Here is a 17,985-nt window from a genome sequence, read left to right as displayed (position 1 = left end):
CCGGGAGCGGGCCGAGTGTCATGGCCGGCGAGCCAGTTTCCACACCCCTGCTCAGATTTCCCAGTGTTTTTTCGGAAACGTGCCAGCGCCACCCCGGTGCCCAGCGCGCATTCCTCATATTTTGGCAATGGGGGGAAAAATCCGCCCAGAGCTGCCCGGTGCCTGTGTTGTCACTTGGGATGGGCTCGTTCCTTTTCTCTCGGGCTGCATAAGTGGGGGGAGCCCGGCCTTGCACCTCCTCTCGGGCTGCTTTGCTCAAGTGACACCCTTTTAGGGAAGACGAGGGAATCGAGGAAGGCAGCGAGAAACGGGTCAGTGCCCCGCCACTAAGGCGTGGGGACTTGGTCCGGGCTTCCTAATGGGAGGCCCGGGATGCTCGAGATCGGGAGCCGGGATGCCTTTTGTGTGAATCGACAGCCGTCCAGGCTCTGCAGAGCCAGTGGATGCGGAGAGAGGAGTCGGGACATCACGGGAGGCGAGTCGGCCGTGTTCATTCATTGTTCTCTCTCCGGGGCCCAGGGTGTGCCTCTGGTTTTCATTCTTTGTTAGGGGGTGGACGGTGGGACCTCGTCGGGACCTGGGGAGGGGGTCGGGTCTGTGTAGAGAAGGGGGAGTGAATTCGGGGCACGTCTGAATGCCTGCATCGCGTCCTGTGGGGTCTGTGGAGACGCTGCCCCCGGTGCTCTGGCTCCCGGGGCGTGAAAACAATGTGCGGTGATAAGGGGTGGTTTCTCAAGTGTTACTTGGGATTTAGAACAGTTAAATGCGCACGGAGGGTAGAGAAGCCCCGAGGTTCCTTACTTGCTTCTCGCCGAGTTTGGAAGAACCTTGGCGCTAGGTGAGGCAGAGGGGAGGGTATTGTCAGCGGAGGGCTCAGCTGGCAACAAGGCACAGGGGCATGGCTTCCAGGAGTTGGAATGAGTTTGGGGAGCAGCTAGTAAATGTGGGGTGCAGGAAGGAGCTAGTGAGACATCAGGATCCAAAAGAAAAGTTGATAGCTTGTGAAGGGTCTGTGTGATGGATGGTGGGGAACTAGTTTTAGGTTGGATTAATTAGCTTCATGTTGCTAATTTTTAACTGTCGGCTACTTTGCCCTCTCCCCCAATGGTAGTGAAGTTGATACAATTGAAAAGATTTACTTTGTTAAGTCTAGCTAACCAGTTTTGGTATTTGATACAAAATGTTTAGTGCTTTTTTACTTGGTTAATGGATTGGACTCCTAGTTCGAGATATTCTTGCAGGGTTTTCTAAAGTTATACGTGCATGTAAAAATGTTGACTTCATAAACGTAGTATTCTTTCCTAACTCTGGGTTTTAAATCTCTGCTGAACATGTAAAACATGTTCCTAAACACACAAAATTGGCAGATTATGGAAAGCACCTGAAAAAAGTGTAGCATGAAAGTTTTTTTTTAATTAACCCTATTTATATAGTGTAGTGTTTTCTTTGGACCGAGTCCCCAGGCTTTGTGAAAGTCTCCAACCCAATGAACATTATTCTTAAATGGCTACTTCGATTAAGGCTTATGCTGAAGTGGCTACTCATATATAAAGAGACTTCAGGGGCAGTTTCAAAACCTTTGGTGTTGTGTACCACTGAAAACCACTGAAATTCTTTGGACTTGTTTTTGCTCTTATCTCTTCAAGGGCTAAGTAAGCTGTTTAAAATCTAGCAGCAACATTTGACCTAGCTGAGCTCTGGATACTTGGAAAAATAAACCTGCTGATGTTTCTGTTCTGAAGGCTTATCATCAGGTCTGCAGGGCTGTGATTGTGCCCTCAAGTGGGATCAGGCAACTTTGTTAAGGTCTCCTCAATAGTAGAAAAGACTTGTGTGCCTATGAAGTAGGCTTGACTGAAAGGCTTTTGAATGCAGTTGAAGGGATTTGGCCTAGTAGAAAAAAAAAGATTGAGAACTGTATTAAAACCTTTCATCTGTGACAGAAAGTATCCAAAACATAAGAATGCTATTACATTACAACTGCTCTGAGCCCAGTTTCTTTAGCCTCACAGCACCTTTGCTCTGAATATTAAACGACTTCACACCCTTTGGAAGTAATTTGACATTTACAGAAAAAATTTAAAATGTAAATATAATGCTAACTTCAAATTGCTCTTTTAGGAAGTCTGTTAATAAATGTATGATTACTTAATGTTTAAACTTCAGACAAAACTTTGTTAGTCACCTACTTCTTAAAAATTGGAAAAAAATATTAGATGAGAGAATGCTTTGGTGTAATAGTGATAATCCTGATCTTGGGAGGAGCTTGTTAGCCAAGCAGCATGCTGTAATATTGACTGGCAGAAGAGAATTTAAATACTGTTTCCGAAAGACAGTGAGCAAATGGAACAGTGAGGGGTTTGTGAAATCATAAAACCAAGCTTTGACTTGAAAATTTTGTTGTGTCATTTTTCTAAAGTTAGGCCATAAAAATCAGTTTCCCACCTTTGGAAAAAAATCAGGAATATTGGGTTCTTTTTGTTGTTGTTGTTTTTTCCTTTTGGTTTTTTTGAGACAGGGTTTCTCTGGGTAGCCCTGGCTGTCCTGTAACTCAATCTGTAGAACAGGCTGGTCTCAAATTCACTGAGATCCGCCTGTCTCTGCCCTCTGAGTGCTGGGATTAAAGATGTGCTCCACTACTGCCTGGCTATTTTTTTTTTTTTAAGGCAGGGTCTCACTGTGTAGCCCTTGGATGGTTTATAACTTTTAACTCAACAGAGATCTGCCTGATTCTGCCTCCGTTGTGCTGAGATTAAAGGAGTAGGTTATTTAGGAAGAGGTTGAAGTTTTTTTTTTTCTGATATGTGCACATATAGATGGATGAAAGTGCTAATTGTTCATCCAGTGGGTTCAAAATATAGCACTAAATATTTATGTCAAGATTTCGTTGATACTAATGAGATCTAAACTATGTAATCTTAGAATAATAATGTCTGAGTGTTTTAGCTTGGCCTTCAAAGTTGTGAGTAAAAAGTCCTTAATTACACATTAAAATTTACACCTTTAATTTTTGTAGCGTTTGAGTCATTCTGTTACTTATTTGCTCCCAGAATTATTTGTATAGCTCTCAGTGGTTTTTTTTTTTTTTTTTTTTTTTTTTTTTTTTTTTTTTTTTTTTTTTTTTTTTTTTTAGCTATACATGTATGGTTATTTTGCCTGCATTTATGTCTGTGAACCAGGTTTGTGCCTGGTGTTTTGGAGGTCAGAAGAGGGTATTATCACCTGGAACTGAGGTTACAGACAGTTGTGCGCCAGCATGTGGGTGGATGCTGGGAACTGAACCCAGGTCTTTTGCAAGAGCAGCTAGTACTCTTAACCGCTGAGTCATTTCTCTAGCCCCTTAGTGGTTTTTGTTGTGGTGATTGTTTTTTTTTCTTTCTTTTTTTTTTTTTTTAAATCGTACCTGTATTTTTGTGTGGCTGAGTGTATGAACCACTGTGTGTAGTGTCAGTGGAGGTCAGAAGAGGGCATCAGATCCTCTGGAGTTGGAATTACAAGTAGTTGTGAGCCATCGTGTGGGTTCTGGAAACCAAACCAGATTTTCTGCAAGAGCAGAAAGCACTCTTAACTGATGAGCCATTGTTCCAGTCCACTTGTTGTTTTTTAGATACATATTCTCAGGGCTGGAGAGATGGCTCAGTGGTTAAGAGGACTCAGGTTTGAGTGTAAGCACCCACATGGGGCCTCACAACTGTCTGTAATTCCAGTTCCAGAATATCTGATACCCTCTTCTGTTCTCGTGGGCACCAGGCACCACATGATGCCCAGACATATAACAGGTCAAACACCCACACACATAAAATAAAAATAAGTTAAATGCATGCTTGTATTAAATACATATATGTAGCCAAGGCTGGCCTCAAATTTGTGATCCTCCTGCTTCAGCCAGGAGATTTGGGATTACAGGTGTGCTGCAACACCTAGTGAATGATTTCAGATGTTTGATTTCTGAAATTACTCCCAGAATCTCAGTTTAGCTGAAGAAAATTGTCAAGTGGATGGTATTTCTTTGTTATTTAGCTTGGCACAGGCTATTTGAATTGTTTTTAATTGCTCACAGTATGTTAATTGGCATCACATTCCAATCAGTATACATAGTATATTTTGAAGAACACTTGACATGGTTTTATTTTTAGACCAGGTTTTAAAGGATTTAGCTGGGTGGGGATTAACAATCTGAAAGAGCTATTTTAGAATTTGCAAATCCTTGTGATTTAGCAATGTTTACATTTTTGGATAACAAATGGAAAACAGCAGGCAATGAGAATGTTTTAAGTGAACTCTTGTATGGCACATTCCTTCAGGGAAGTGTTGTGATCTGTGCTGTGTAGTGTCATCTGAACCTTTATTTTTTTATTTTTTTTTGAGACAGGGTCTCTCTCCATGGCCCTGTTTGTCCTGGAGCTCATTATATAGACCCTGAACTCATAGATCTGCCTGTCTCTGCCTCCCAAGTGCTGGGATTAAAGTTGTGCAGGCTTCATCTTCTATTATATATAATTTATTGTCATCCAATAGCAAGAATAAGCATACTGACTAGATGAGTCAAGATGTTTGCCTCTCTGTTTCTTTTTAAACTACAATGAAGTATAAGTTCTCTGATTCTTGACTTTCTATAAGGAGACTTGGTGTTTGGGCAAAACATCTTTTCCCCCGTTTTTCTGGGTACAGTGCTGAGGATTAAATCTAGGACTTTAAGTGGACTCTGTCATTAACACTGCCAGTCTCTTTGGCTTTCTTCAACCCAGTACATCAGTGTTGGGAGAGTCAGAGTGGTTAATAGTTATATCCATGATGACTTTTTGTCTCTTGTTTATTGTTTTTAGTCAGGATAGCCTCATGGCAATCTTATTGCCTAAGCCTTCTAGGTGCTGGGATTATAGGCATGTAAATCATACCTGGCTTTTATTAGTTCTTTAAGAATTTCATATAGTATGTTTTGATTGTATTCATCCCTTTCTCCAACTCTTCCAGATCCACCTCTCCTTCTCTACCCATCCAACTTTGTGTCATTTTTTTTCTTTTTCTTTTTTTTAATCACCAGGTGGTTCATTTTCAGTACTCAGAGGCAGAGGCAGGTGGACCACTGAGTTCCAGGCCAGCCTGGTCTACAGAGCAAGTTTCAGGACAGCCATGTCTATACAGAGAAACCCTGTCTCAAAAACCAAACCAAACTAAACCAAACAAAAAAACAAACAAAAACAAAACAATCTTTCAAGACCAATTTGTGCTGCCCAAATATTCTTGGGTGTGTGGTCTTCTACTGGAGAATGGTTGACTCACCCAGGCCTACACTCTTTCAGAAACTGTTTCTCCCTTTTCTAGCAGCTGATAATTGTCAATAGCTCCCAGCTAGGGGTGGGATTGTGTGCTCAACTCCTTTCTCCATGGTGGGATTTGTTTGATCTGGCTTGGATTTGCAAAGGTTTTGTACATATTGTCCCAACTTTGTGAATTCTAGTGTGCAACTGCCCTGCCATGTCCAGAAGATAGTTTCCTTGTAGTCTTCCATTGCCTTTGGAACTTAGACTGTTTGCTGCCCCCCTGTTCCTCAATCATCCATGAACCTTGGGGGTGTAGTATGTGTGTTCCCTTTAGGACTGAGCATTCTGCAGTCTCTGCATGCATCTTGGCCAGTTGTGGGTCACTGTAAATTACTGTGATCACTGCAAATAAAAACTTCTCAGATGAGGATTGAGAGATAGATACATTGCTTTATGGGTGTAATCACTAGGAGTCAGTTTATACTGTGTTCATTTAGCAGCATAATAGTAGTAAGTTTTCCCCTATCTAATCATAAGGTTCTAAGCTTGATAATGGTATCAGGTATTGGTTTTATACTGTGGATTGGGTTTTAAAATCCAGTCAGAAAGTAGTTGGTTACTCACGTGCTGTTTGTGCCACCATTGCACGGTGTGCTGCACGGCCTTGCTTGTCAAGGCCGCCCATTATTGTAGCTGTGTATGATTGATGATTGTTTTTCTCCTTCAGTACCATGCATAGCACCCTCCAGCCCTTTGAAAGCTAGCCAATAGGGATGAAGCTTCTAGCTCCATATCATCTTGATTTTACCATATCTTATGACTCAAGTATATGGTGTCTTCAGCAGTAATTTCTCACTTTCAAGTTCTGGAGGATATCCAAGAGCAATGACAATATCCTATAATGTTTGGGGGTGGGGGTTCTGTGGGCCCTCATTGGCTGACAGTTCCAAAACAAGTAACCTTTCCTGGCCCTGGGATTTTTATTTTTATGTTTTATTAGTTAGCTTCTGGTGTCTATTAGGGACATTTAACACATACTCTCCCTCTATTTCTATCTCTCTGTAGATATAGATATTTTAGAAAATTCCTATAGTACTAACTAGGTCTTTTTTGAAAGATCTTCCATGTTTCCTCCTCTACCCTATTCTCTGTTTAACCCTTCCTGTTTCATTATTCTCCTTTAAGTCTTTATTCCCTTGAAATTGCTGTGCATCCAAGAATGGCCTTGAGTTTCTGATCTTCCTCTACCTCTCAATTGCTGGGATTACAGATTTGAGCCCTCACACCCAGTGTAAGTGGTGCTAAGGATCAAACCCAGGACCTTCTGCCCCAGATTTAAAAGTCTTTTTTTTTTTTTTTTTTGTCTTTTGTTTTTTTCAAGGCAGAGTTTCCCTGTGTAGTTTTGGAGCCTGTCCTGGAACTCACTCTGCAGACCAGGCTGGTCTTGAACTCACTCCATCTGCTTCTGCCTCCTGAGTGCTGGGATTAAAGGTGTGTGCTACCACCGCCTGGCTAAAAGTCATTTTTAATTTAATTTATTTATTTAAATTAAAAATTTTAGATTTATTTATTTTTACATGTATTAACATTTTACCTGCATGGTATGTGTACCATGCTTGTTCCTGTTGGATTCTCTGGAACTGGAGTTATGAATGAACCATAACAACCCAACTATGTATGTGCTGTCAGTTGAACCTGGGTTCTTTGTAAGAACATTAAAGGCTCTTTACCATGGAGGCATCTCTTTAGCTGCTAAATTTGAAAAATTTTGAGACAGTGTTTTTACGGACTTTTGAGTTTACTACATAACCAACTCTAGCCTTGATCTAATCCTGCTTCAGCCTCCTACATGCAAGGATTACAGATATTTGTTATTATCCTACTAAAAGTTGTCATTGTTATTATTTTAAGATTTAGTTACTTGCATGCATGTGCCTGTGGGGGTATTTGCATGTGAATGCAGATGCCTAAGGAGTCCAGAATCATTGGATCCCCCTGGAGCTGGAGCTGGTAGTTGTTGGCTATCTGACACAGATGCTGGGATTGACTCAGGTGTCTGCAAGAATACTAAGTACTCTTAGTCTTTTACCCATCCCTCTAGTACACGTGAATGAAGGTGAGAGGAAAGAATCTATTCTTTCCTTCTATGTGAGTCCTGGGAATTGAATTTAGATCATCAGGCAAGCACCCTTAACCACTGAACCACTTGCTAGCCCTAAAAGCTGTTTTTTAAAGTACCTAGTAGGTGCAGGCACTCACTGAGAAGGGTACAGGGTGATGAATGCAAATTTTTGTTTGTTTTATTCCCCCCCCCCCCTTCTGTAGCTTTGGTGCCTGTTCTGGAACTCGCTTTGTAAACCTGTCTGCCCGCCTCTGCCTCCCTAGTGCTTGGATTAAAGGTGTGCGCCACCATCACCCTGGGAATGCAAGTTTTTAGCTTGAAGAATTTTGTCTGGTGGAGGAGGTTAGCAGAACTTACTGTTTGTTCTTGCTCCTCTGAGAGTCACTCCTTGACCTTTTGCTCCTGTTACTGTTATTTACCATCCTTAATCTTCTGCATTCTTTCTGTGGCCTCTATTGTTTAGTCATTTGTGAGCTCCTCATCTTGTTAGACAATAAACTCCAATGACTGATTTCAGCTTCATGTTTGTTTATTGATATTTGTGAGGAAATAATTCTATTTGAGAGCCTGAAGGACCAGGTTGTGTGAGAGTGTGAATTTAAATCCTAACACCTACTTGCTGTTTCACAGTTATATTTATCACAGGACAATTTGCAGGTACATTTTCTTGCCAGGTGGGTCCCCAGTATCGAACTGAGGTCATCAGATATTGTGGCAAATGCTTTTATCTGCTGAGCCATGTACTGACCATGTTTTTTTTTTTGTTTTGTTTTGTTTTCTTCCTTTTTTTTTTTTTTTTTTTTTTTTTTTTACCAGACCATCATACAAGGTAGCAAGGAAAGCATNTTAAAACAAGGTCTTGTTAAGAAATCACAGGCTGGCTCTGAATTCACAGTCACTTTCCTGTCTTAGTCTCTTGAGTGCTGGGATTCTAAGTGTTATGCCATCATGCCTACCAACACTAAGTTTGTATGTGAATTTTTTGAGACACATCTCTGGTTGGTCTGCAGCTCTGTGTAGCTGAGGATGACCTGAACTCCTAATCCTCTGGCCTCTACCTTTGGAGTGTTGGGATTTCCCGTGTTTACATTATAGTTCTGTTGATTATGTACTCTGTGGTGAGGAAGAATGTCATGATGGTGGGGCCATATGGGAGAAGCTACTAAATTTGTGATAGACAGGAAACAGAAAGAGGGGTCCTGGGGACAAGATACAGCCCCTAAGGATGTGACCTACTCCTTAAAGTTAAAAGAATCAGCCAAAAGAACATCACTAGCTGTGAACCAAACTTTCACTAAAGAGTCTTTCAGCCAAGGCAGAAGCATACTTCATATCCAAACCATTGCAGTTTCCTTTCTTTTCCTTCAAACTGACCCAAAGTTCTGATTAAGTAGTCCAGGCTGGCCTCAAACTCTCAATTTCAAACTCTCCTCTTTCCTCAGCATCCTGAGTTCTAGGATTATAAGTGTGATAAGATAACACCTTTGTGAGAAAGGCAAAACAGTTTTTTAAAAAAGCATTATTATGTAGGACAGCTTGCAGGAGCAGTTTTCTTATTTTATGATGTTGGACCTGGGGACTGAACTTGGGTTGTTAGACTTGGCAGCAAGCTCGTTTACCCGTAGAGCCATCTTGCTGGCCCAAATTGTGCAGTGCAGACAAGACTGGCTTTAAACTCAGAGATCCACCTGCCTCTGCCTCCTGAGCACTGGAACTAAAGGTGTGCATTACCACATCCTGGCAAAAGGATAATTGCTCCTACCCACCCCCCAGGTTTTTTTAGATAGGGTTTCTCTGTGTAACCTTGGCTGGCCTGTAACTCTCTCTGTAGACCAGGTTGGCCTTGAACTCACAGATCCACCTGCCTCTGCCTCCTAAATGCTGGGATTAAAGTATGTGCCACACTACCCGGCTGTTTTTTATTTTTATTTTATTTTTTGTTTTTGTTTTTTTTTTCTTTTTTGTTTTTTTCGAGACAGGGTTTCTCTGTGGCTTTGGAGCCTGTCCTGGAACTAGCTCTGTAGACCAGGCTGGTCTCGAACTCACAGAGATCCGCCTGCCTTTGCCTCCCGAGTGCTGGGATTAAAGGCATGCACCACCATTGCCTGGCTTATTTTTTGTTTTTCAAGACAGGGTTTCTCTTTGTAATCTTGGCTGTCCCGGAACTCCCTCTGTAGACTAGGCTGGCCTCGAACCCACAAAAACCACCTTGAACCCACAAAGTCCACCTGCCTCTGCCTCCAAGTGCTGGGATTAAAGGCATGGGTCACCACTGCCTGGCAAAAAGGCTAATTTTTTGAACTACTTGCTGTGTATGTAAGGTTTGCCACAAAAATTTATAATTTTTATGTGAAATACAGTATGACACAAAATTAAGTCATTAGTGTTCCTATGTGGTGAGCTTCAAGCAAGATGAGATAACAGTGACTTTTGCTGCTTCTCCTTCCCTTCAGACATAGTCATTTTAGCTCCTTACTGTGGGTACCAGACTTGGCATCTCTGTACTTTATTTGCATATTGTATAGTTTGATATTGTGTTAATGTTGCACTTAGTAAATGGATTGTTCATTTAAAAATGATCAGTTACGCTGGATGGTGGTGACACATGCCTTTTACCTTTAATCCTGGCACTCGGGAGGCAGAGACAGGTGGATCTCTTGAGTTTGAGGCCAGCCTGGTCTACAGAGGGATTTCCAGGACAGCCAGGGCTATACTGAGAAACTCTTGTCTTGAAAAACAAAACAAAACTGTCTGTTACTACCTAAATGAAGAAGCAATGACTGATTTGGAGCTGAGTTTAAAAACAATTCAAAAAAAGCCAGACATTGGGCTGTACCCTTGATAATCAATCCCAAGTTATTCTGAGACAGAAGGATCACTAGTTCAAGACCAGCCTGACGTACATAGTGAGACCCTAGATCAGCCAGCTAACCAGCTAACCAAAACAATTCAAAAGATTTAAAGAGGATAATGAAAAACTCATTGTCTGGTGAGGGTTAAAATGAAATTGGTCCCAGGCATTTTTCACTGTGGAAACGACTGTTTCTGAAGTAGTTCATTCTCAATTTTATTTTATTTTTAAGACTTATTTATTATGTACACAGTGTTCAGCCTCCATGCCTGCAGGCCAGAAGAGGGCACCAGATCTCATTACAGATGTTTGTGAGCCATCATGTGATTGCTGGGAGTCGAACCCAGGACCTCGGAAGAGCAGTCAGTGCTCTTAACCTCTGAGCCAACTCTCCAGCCCTCAATTTGTATTTTAAAACAGTCATACTTTAAAACAATAAAATCTGCTTCTGATACTTGAGTAGCTCATACTTGCTAACATTTGGAAGGATAGAGTGGTCCATTTCTTTATGCAAGTCTGTGTTGTCCAGTCATCTGATGAAGTCACCAGTTTGTGGCCAGAAATTGAGAAAGAGAGATGAGGAAACTCAAAATATTGACACATACTGACCACCTTGCAGTGCATGAGACTGCCCTTTTGGACTGGTTGGGAAACTGTAGCATAAGCCTTGTGCAAACTAGACCATTGCTGTTTTCTAGCTGAGGTGATGAGATGAGGATCAGAGCAGCTAATGTTTGTTCAGCAGAAACTTTGTGAGCCCCCCCCCCCCCCAGTGTTATATGCTCAGTTGCATTGGTATTTTCAAACTAATTACTAGTATGGCTGGGGCAGACTGAGGGGCCACTGGCAGTGGCACCAGGATTTATCCCTACTGCTTGTACTTGTTTTTTGGGAATGGGTTCTCTTTGGATGGGTACCTTGCTCAGCCTAGATGTAGTAGGGAGGCCCTTGGACCCTTTCTGAGGAGTGGATGGGGGTGTGTGTGGATGGAAAGGTGGAGGGAATGGGAGGAGGGGACGGAGTGGGAACTGGGATTGGTATGTAAAATGAAAACAGATAATTCATTTTCTTTTTTTAAAAAATAAAATTAAAAAAGCAAAAACTAATTTATTTTTAACTTTAATTTGTGTGTGTGTGTGTGTGTGTGTGTATGTTCATGTGAGTTCAGGTGTCTACAGAGGCTAGAGGTGTGTTGGATTCCCCTTGAGCTGGGGTTACAGGTGGTAATGAACTGTGGATACTGGGAATTGAACTCAGATCATTCAGAGAAACAGTGCTCTTAATGAGAACCATTTCTTCAGCCCTTTCTTAGGCCCTTTGTTGAGAGAGGGTCTGGCTATGTAACACAGATGGGCCTTAAATTCAAGATTCTCCTGCTTCAGCCTCCTGCTGTTGCCAGTTTAATTTGGGGATGGAGTGGGAGAATTTATTCCTCACAGTATTTTTTAAATGTTTATTTTGTTTTATGTGTGCATGTTTGTTTGTATGTTTGTCTGTGCATCACAAGTGTGTATCATGCCCAGAGAGGCCAGAAGAGGGTGTCAGATCCCGTGGAACTTGAGTTATAGACAGCTATGAGCTGCCATGAGGGTGCTGAGAATTGACCCCTGGTCCTTTGGAAGAGCAGCAATGCTTTTAAACCCTAAGCCAGCTCTCTAGCCCCCAGTGGTTTCTTTGTTTGTTTATTATTTTTGAATTTTATAGCTCTGACCTGGAACTTAGAATGTGGACCAAGATGGCCTTGAGCTCAAAGAGCTCTATCTGCTTCTGCCTCCTGAGTGCCCAACCTGGCTTATTTTCTTTTTTTTCTTTTATTTCTTTTTTTGAGACAGAATTTTTCTCTTTAACAGTTCTGGTTATCCTGGAACTCACTTTGTAGACCAGGATGGACTCAAACTCAGAAATCCTCCTGCTTCTGTCTCCCGAATGCTGGGATTAAAGGTGTGCACTGCACCACCACCTCCCAACTTATTTTCTCTTGATACTAAAATTTTATTTCTTCATTGCTAGGAAATTAAAAGATTTTTTTGAGGAAATGATAAGTTGAGGCAGAGAGATATAGTTGGTTATAGGTTAGGAGTGTGTTCATTTCCTTCATAGTTTTTGTTTTGTTTTTGTTTTTCGAGACAGGGTTTCTCTGTAGCTTTGGAGCCTGTCCTAGAACCAGCTCTTGTTGACCAGGCTGGCCTCGGATTCACAAAGATCCGTCTGCCTTTGCTTCCCGAGTGCTGGGATTAAAGGTGTGTGCTACCACTACCTGGCTCCTTCATAAATTTTAATGTACAGATGTGTCTAGAATTTTTCCAAGGAATCTTTAAAATATTTATTATTTTAAAATTATGTGTGCCTCTGTGGGATTGAGGACATGAGTGCAGATGCCTATGGGAGCCTTAAGAGGGCATTGGATCTTCTGGAGCTGGAGTTACAGATGGTTGTGAGCTGCCAACATGGATGTTGGGCCAGGTTTGAGTCTTCTGCAAGAACAGCAGCAAGTGCTCTTAACTACTGAGCCAGCTTTTCAGCTCCCAAGGAGTCTTTTAAAAATTTTGAGAGAGAAGCTGGAGAGATGGCTTAGCAATTAAGAGCACTAACTGCTCTTCCAGAGGACAAGATTTGATTCCCATCCCCTTTGTGATGTCTCACAACTGTAACTCTACTCCCAGGGGAATCCAATGCTCTCTTCTGGTTTCATGGGTGCACAGGTATGCATTCAGGCAAAATACCCATACACATTTAAAAAAAGAAGTTGCAATAATCTGTAAAAAGGAATGGATGTGCTGGTGTATAATTACACAGAGGAGTTGCAGATTTTTCCAAGTAATGTGAGAGGCTGACTAAGGCTCACACTCGGTTAGTTCTTACTTTGAAACTGGGAACTCTTTTGGAGTAGAGTAGTATTATATAGGTAACACTGTTAGGTAGCAAACTCAGGAAATCTAAGGAGGTAGAAGGGCAACTTATATTTCTGATCAATAAAGCCATTATTGCTTCTATAACAAAGAAAAATGACAGTATCATTTGGTTAGTTCGTACTAACGGTTTGTTTTCTCTATAATTTTAAAAAAGTAAGAAATGTGTCAGGTTGCATTAACTATGCATATTGTATATAATCCCAGCATTGGAAAGAAGGAGGGTTGATGTTTTTTCTCTTTTTTTTTTCTTTCTTTTCTTTTTCTTTTTTTTTCAAGATAGGGTTTCTTGGTGTAGCCCTGGTTGTCCTGGAACTCACTATGTATACCAGGCTAGCCTCGAACTTGAGTTTTGTTTGCCTTTGCCTCCTGAGTGCTGGACTAAAGGTGTGCGCCACTACTGCCTGGCTAGGGTTGATATTTCAAGGCCAACCTGGGCTAGGTAGCCTGGCCCTGTCTTAATAGAGCAAGAGCTGGGGGTGTAGCTCAGTAGTAGAGCACTGACCCTGAACTTAATCTCCAGCCCCTGGGTTGTGGGCACAGCATGGTGACAACACTAGACTTGTACACGCCAAGTAGAAGAGACAGTAACACAAGTAAGTCTTAAACCTAGATGTCAGTATGGATAATAGTGTTTCTGCCAACTGTTGACTTAGCTGTGTTACCTCACTCTTCCTCCTGCTTTCAAGCCAAGGAGAAACTCCTTACAACAGGTAATATTATAGCACAACTGTAACTTTAGGGCAGTGCCCAGTTATTCCCATGAATAGGAATTGCTTTGTCTTGGCTAGCATTTACTAGTTACTCGACTAACATGAACTAATCATAGTGTGTAGTTTAGCAGTTTTATAATTACATGGGATTTTATTTTACCCAGCCTATATTTATTACCACCACTGGGGAAAAGTTCTTGGGAGTGAAGGTTAAAAAAAAACAATGACAACCCAGTTTTCATGTATGACTTAATAGAAATTTGTATTATATCTTCACTATATTTACAGATTGTTAGCTATATAAACAGAAGTTCATAATTTTAATGTATATCCTATCACTTAATGGCTAAGAAGAAGGAAGGACCAAGTTAGAAAATCATTGGGACTATGACTGCTTGAAGACCACTAATTTAAAGTAAATCCTTTATCACTTAGAAAAGAAGTGAAGGTTTCTTGAATTAGAAGAGAACTGCAAATTGCTAATGATGTGTAAGGCATAGTCTGTATTCTCCTTTCTTTCACATGTCCCCAAGTAGTATGATACTAACAATACATAATAATTACCTCAAGTCCAAATTGATATAATTTAAATCAGTATTACAATACAGCTGTAATTTAAAACCTGAGGACCTATTTTGTTTGTTTAAGTTGACATACATTCATTGTGCATAGTACTGGTTTTTACTGATTCTTTTTTTTAATATTTATTTATTTATTATGTATTCAATATTCTGTCTGTGTATATGCTTGCAGGCCAGAAGAGGGCACCAGACCTCATTACAGATGGTTGTGAGCCACCATGTGGTTGCTGGGAATTGAACTCAGGACCTTTGGAAGAGCAGGCAACGCTCTTAACCACTGAGCCATCTCTCCAGCCCCGGTTTTACTGATTCTTAACTCTTAATCTGTTACCTATTTTTTTAAAACTTCACTTTTTCTTTTCAGGTGCAGAGGATTAAACTTGGGGCCTTAACCATGTTAGGCAAGCACTTTACCACAGAGCTATTTCTTAGCCCTAAATTTTACTTTTTCTTTAACTAAAAAAGATAATAATACTGTGTTCCATAAGGAGAGTGGCCGGCCCTTTGTTTGTACTGGCCATCTGTCTAGTTTACACCCAAAATTACCACACAGAAATTGTATTAATTAAACCACTGCCTGGCCCATTATCTCTAGCCTCTTATTGACTAACTCTCACATCTTGGTTTAACCCATTTCTATTAATCTGTATGTCACCATGAGGTCGTGGCTTACCAGGAAAGATTCAGTATGTCTGATTCTGGTGGCTCCATGGCGGTTCTCTCACTCTGCTTTCCTCCTCCAAGAATTCGCCTACCTAAGTTCCGCCCTATCAACGAGGCCAAGGCAGTTTCTTTATTCATTATCCAATGAAAGCAACACACAAACAGAAGGAACTCCTACACCATACTCGCTTTATGTTGTCGTTGATGATGATGATGATGGACAATGATGATAATGACTTTGACAGGGTCTCACAATGTAGTTCTAGCTGGTCTGGAACTTGTGTAGAACAGTCTGGTCTAAACCAGATACTTGCCTGCCTCTGCTGGGATTAAAGACACACACCACCCTGCCTGGCTTTCTCTTGCTTAATTCTATCAGTATTGTGAGAGAATGGAAAGGAGAATAAATAAATTGTTTTCTACAGTTCTGAGTTTCTCTCCATTGACGAAGATTTTCTATAATCAGTATTAACCACATAGTATATTACCACATTCTCTGAAACTGGGATTTTTAAGTATAGTTAAGAATATGGGGGTTGGAGAAGCAGTTCAGTGGTTAGAGTACCAGCTGCTCTTGCAGAGAACCTGGTTTGATTCCTAGAACCCACATGGTAGCTCACAACCATTCGTAACTCCAGCTCCAGGGGATCTGACTCCCCCTTCTGGCCACTATAGGTATGGTACACATAGTCAAATACTCTTTTTTTTAGCAACCATTTTTATATCTTTTTTAAATCCCAGTTCTCCTTCCCGCCCCTCATCTCATTCCTCCCATCTTCCCCTCAACCCATTCCACATCTGCTCCTCAGAAAGGGTATGGCCTCCCATGGGAAGTCAATGAAGTCTGTCCCATCACCATGTTGAGGTCTCACCAAGCCCCCCCCCCCCCCCCCCCCCCCCCCCCCCCCCCCCCCCCCCCCCCCCCCCCCCGTCTAGGCTGAGCAAGCTATCTATCCATAGGAAATGGGCTCCAAAACGCCAGTTCGTGTAGTGTATTAGGGCTAGATCCTGGACCCACTAGATGAAGATTTGACAATTACAGTAGTCTTCAGTCTGATTACAGGAGAAGGCCAGTTTAGTCCCACTCTCCACTATTGTTTAGAGTTTTATCTAGGCTTATTCTTGTGTATTCTTGGGGATTTCCCTAGTGCCAGGTTTCTCGTTAATTCTCTATCAAGATATTTCTTTCCTTGCTTTCCTTCTCTGTCCTTTCCCCAACACATAATCAAACATAAAAATAGTCAATAAAGAAAAAGAATATCGCCGGGTGGTGGTGGCGCACGCCTTTAATCCCAGCATTAGGGAGGCAGAGGCAGGCGGATCTCTGTGAGTTCGAGACCAGCCTGGTCTACAAGAGCTAGTTCCAGGACAGGCTCCAAGGCTACAGAGAAACCCTGTCTCGAAAAAAAACAAAAAAAACAAAACAAAACAAAAAACAACAACCAAAAAAAAAAAAACCCAATATCTTTAGGCCAGATGTGTTGGTACACACCTTTAATCCCAGCACTCGGGAGGCAGAGAAAGGTAGGTTTCTGTGAATTCAGAGGCCAGCTTGATCTACATATTGAGTTCCAGGATAGCCAGAGCTACATAGTGAGACCAGTCAACCAACCAACCAACCAACCAACCAACCAACCAAACAAACAAACAAAAAAACAAAAAAAACAAAAAAGCCAGGAATGTAGCTCAGTTGCCAGAGTGCTTGCCTTCTTTTTGATTTTGGAGGCAAGGGTTCTGTGTGTAATAGCCCTGATGTGTCTTGGAATTTGCTTTATAGACCAGACTGGCCTCAGACTCAGAGAGATCCACCTTCTGGTGCCATGAAAGTTGTCAGGCAGGAAGCATTTAGGCCAACTCCAGCTCAAGGGTCTCTGGGCCCTGTATCGGAAGTGCATGATGCCTTCCTTTATCAGTAGGAACTTAATTTTCACCCCTGGGGTAGGGGTGTGCAACCAAAGGCCATAGTCTATAATATTTTGAAAATCTATTGGACAACCCTGACAAACAACTCAAAAAAAGACTTCTCATGCTTGATTGGGGGGGGGGGGTTGTTAGATGGTCTTTGACTCTTGGAGGGAGCATTGTCAGGCCAGAGGAGATACTTTAAAACACACACACACACACACACACACACACACACACACACACACACACACGTGCGCTTTATTTTTTTTTTAAAAAGGTAGTTAATAGTGTGATTTCTTATGATTTTTTTTCAGGCATTTTAACTGATGTTTTACCCTTCTCCCTCCTTTATTCATCTCTCCCTTTTCTAATTTGAGCGCCCCCTTCCTCCTATTTCCCTGATCAAATCACTTGTACCCCACTCTATTGTTCTCCCCACCCCAGAACTTTTGATTTCCATGGTTCCCAGTGACAAATGCTTTCCAGGGTAGCAATTCCACAAGAAAACAGTTTTAAATTATTGTATTGTAGGTGGTGTATGTGTGTCCCTATGTATGTACAGTTGTTCTTAGAGTCCAGAAAAAGACATAAGATCTCCTGGAACTGGAGTTACAGGCAGTTGTGAGCTGGTCTAGCAAAGGCTGGAACTAAAACTTGGTTCCTGTGGAAGAGAAGGTATCTTACTTAACTCATTAGCTATTGTTCCAGTTTTATCACTCAAAAAATAAAAATAGGGGGCTGGAGAGATGGCTCCGTGGTTAAGAGCATTGCCTGCTCTTCCAAAGGTCCTGAGTTCAATTCCTGGCAACCACATGGTGGCTCACAACCATCTGGAATGAGGTCTGGTGCTCTCTTCTGGCCTGCAGACATATACACAGGCAGAATATTGTATACATAATAAATAAATAAATATTTTAAAAAATAGCATTAGGCAGTCACTAATCTGCCTTTTACTTTTTGCTTCTGTCCTCCCTCCC

The 17,985-nt window shown here is 41.6% G+C and overlaps 1 protein-coding gene across 3 annotated transcripts in view; it reads left to right on the top strand.

The window, feature by feature from the left end:
* Window positions 1–17,985, top strand: part of Raf1 (Raf-1 proto-oncogene, serine/threonine kinase) — a 72,798-nt gene that overhangs the window by 18,990 nt on the left and 35,823 nt on the right. Inside the window, exon 1 of one of the 3 annotated variants that reach the window (XM_050148630.1) lies at window positions 349–475. The exons of the other annotated variants lie outside the window; for them this stretch is intronic. The gene's annotated coding sequence lies outside the window, so the exon portion shown is untranslated. Of the gene's footprint in view, window positions 1–348; window positions 476–17,985 lie in introns of those variants that run through there. 3 annotated transcript variants of the gene reach the window in all.

Source organism: Alexandromys fortis, unplaced genomic scaffold, assembly GCF_014885135.2.
Source record: "Alexandromys fortis isolate MF-2015 unplaced genomic scaffold, M_Fortis_MF-2015_v1.1 scaffold_59, whole genome shotgun sequence".
NCBI classification, from domain to species: domain Eukaryota; kingdom Metazoa; phylum Chordata; class Mammalia; order Rodentia; family Cricetidae; genus Alexandromys; species Alexandromys fortis.
This window is presented reverse-complemented; position numbering and strand designations above follow the sequence as displayed.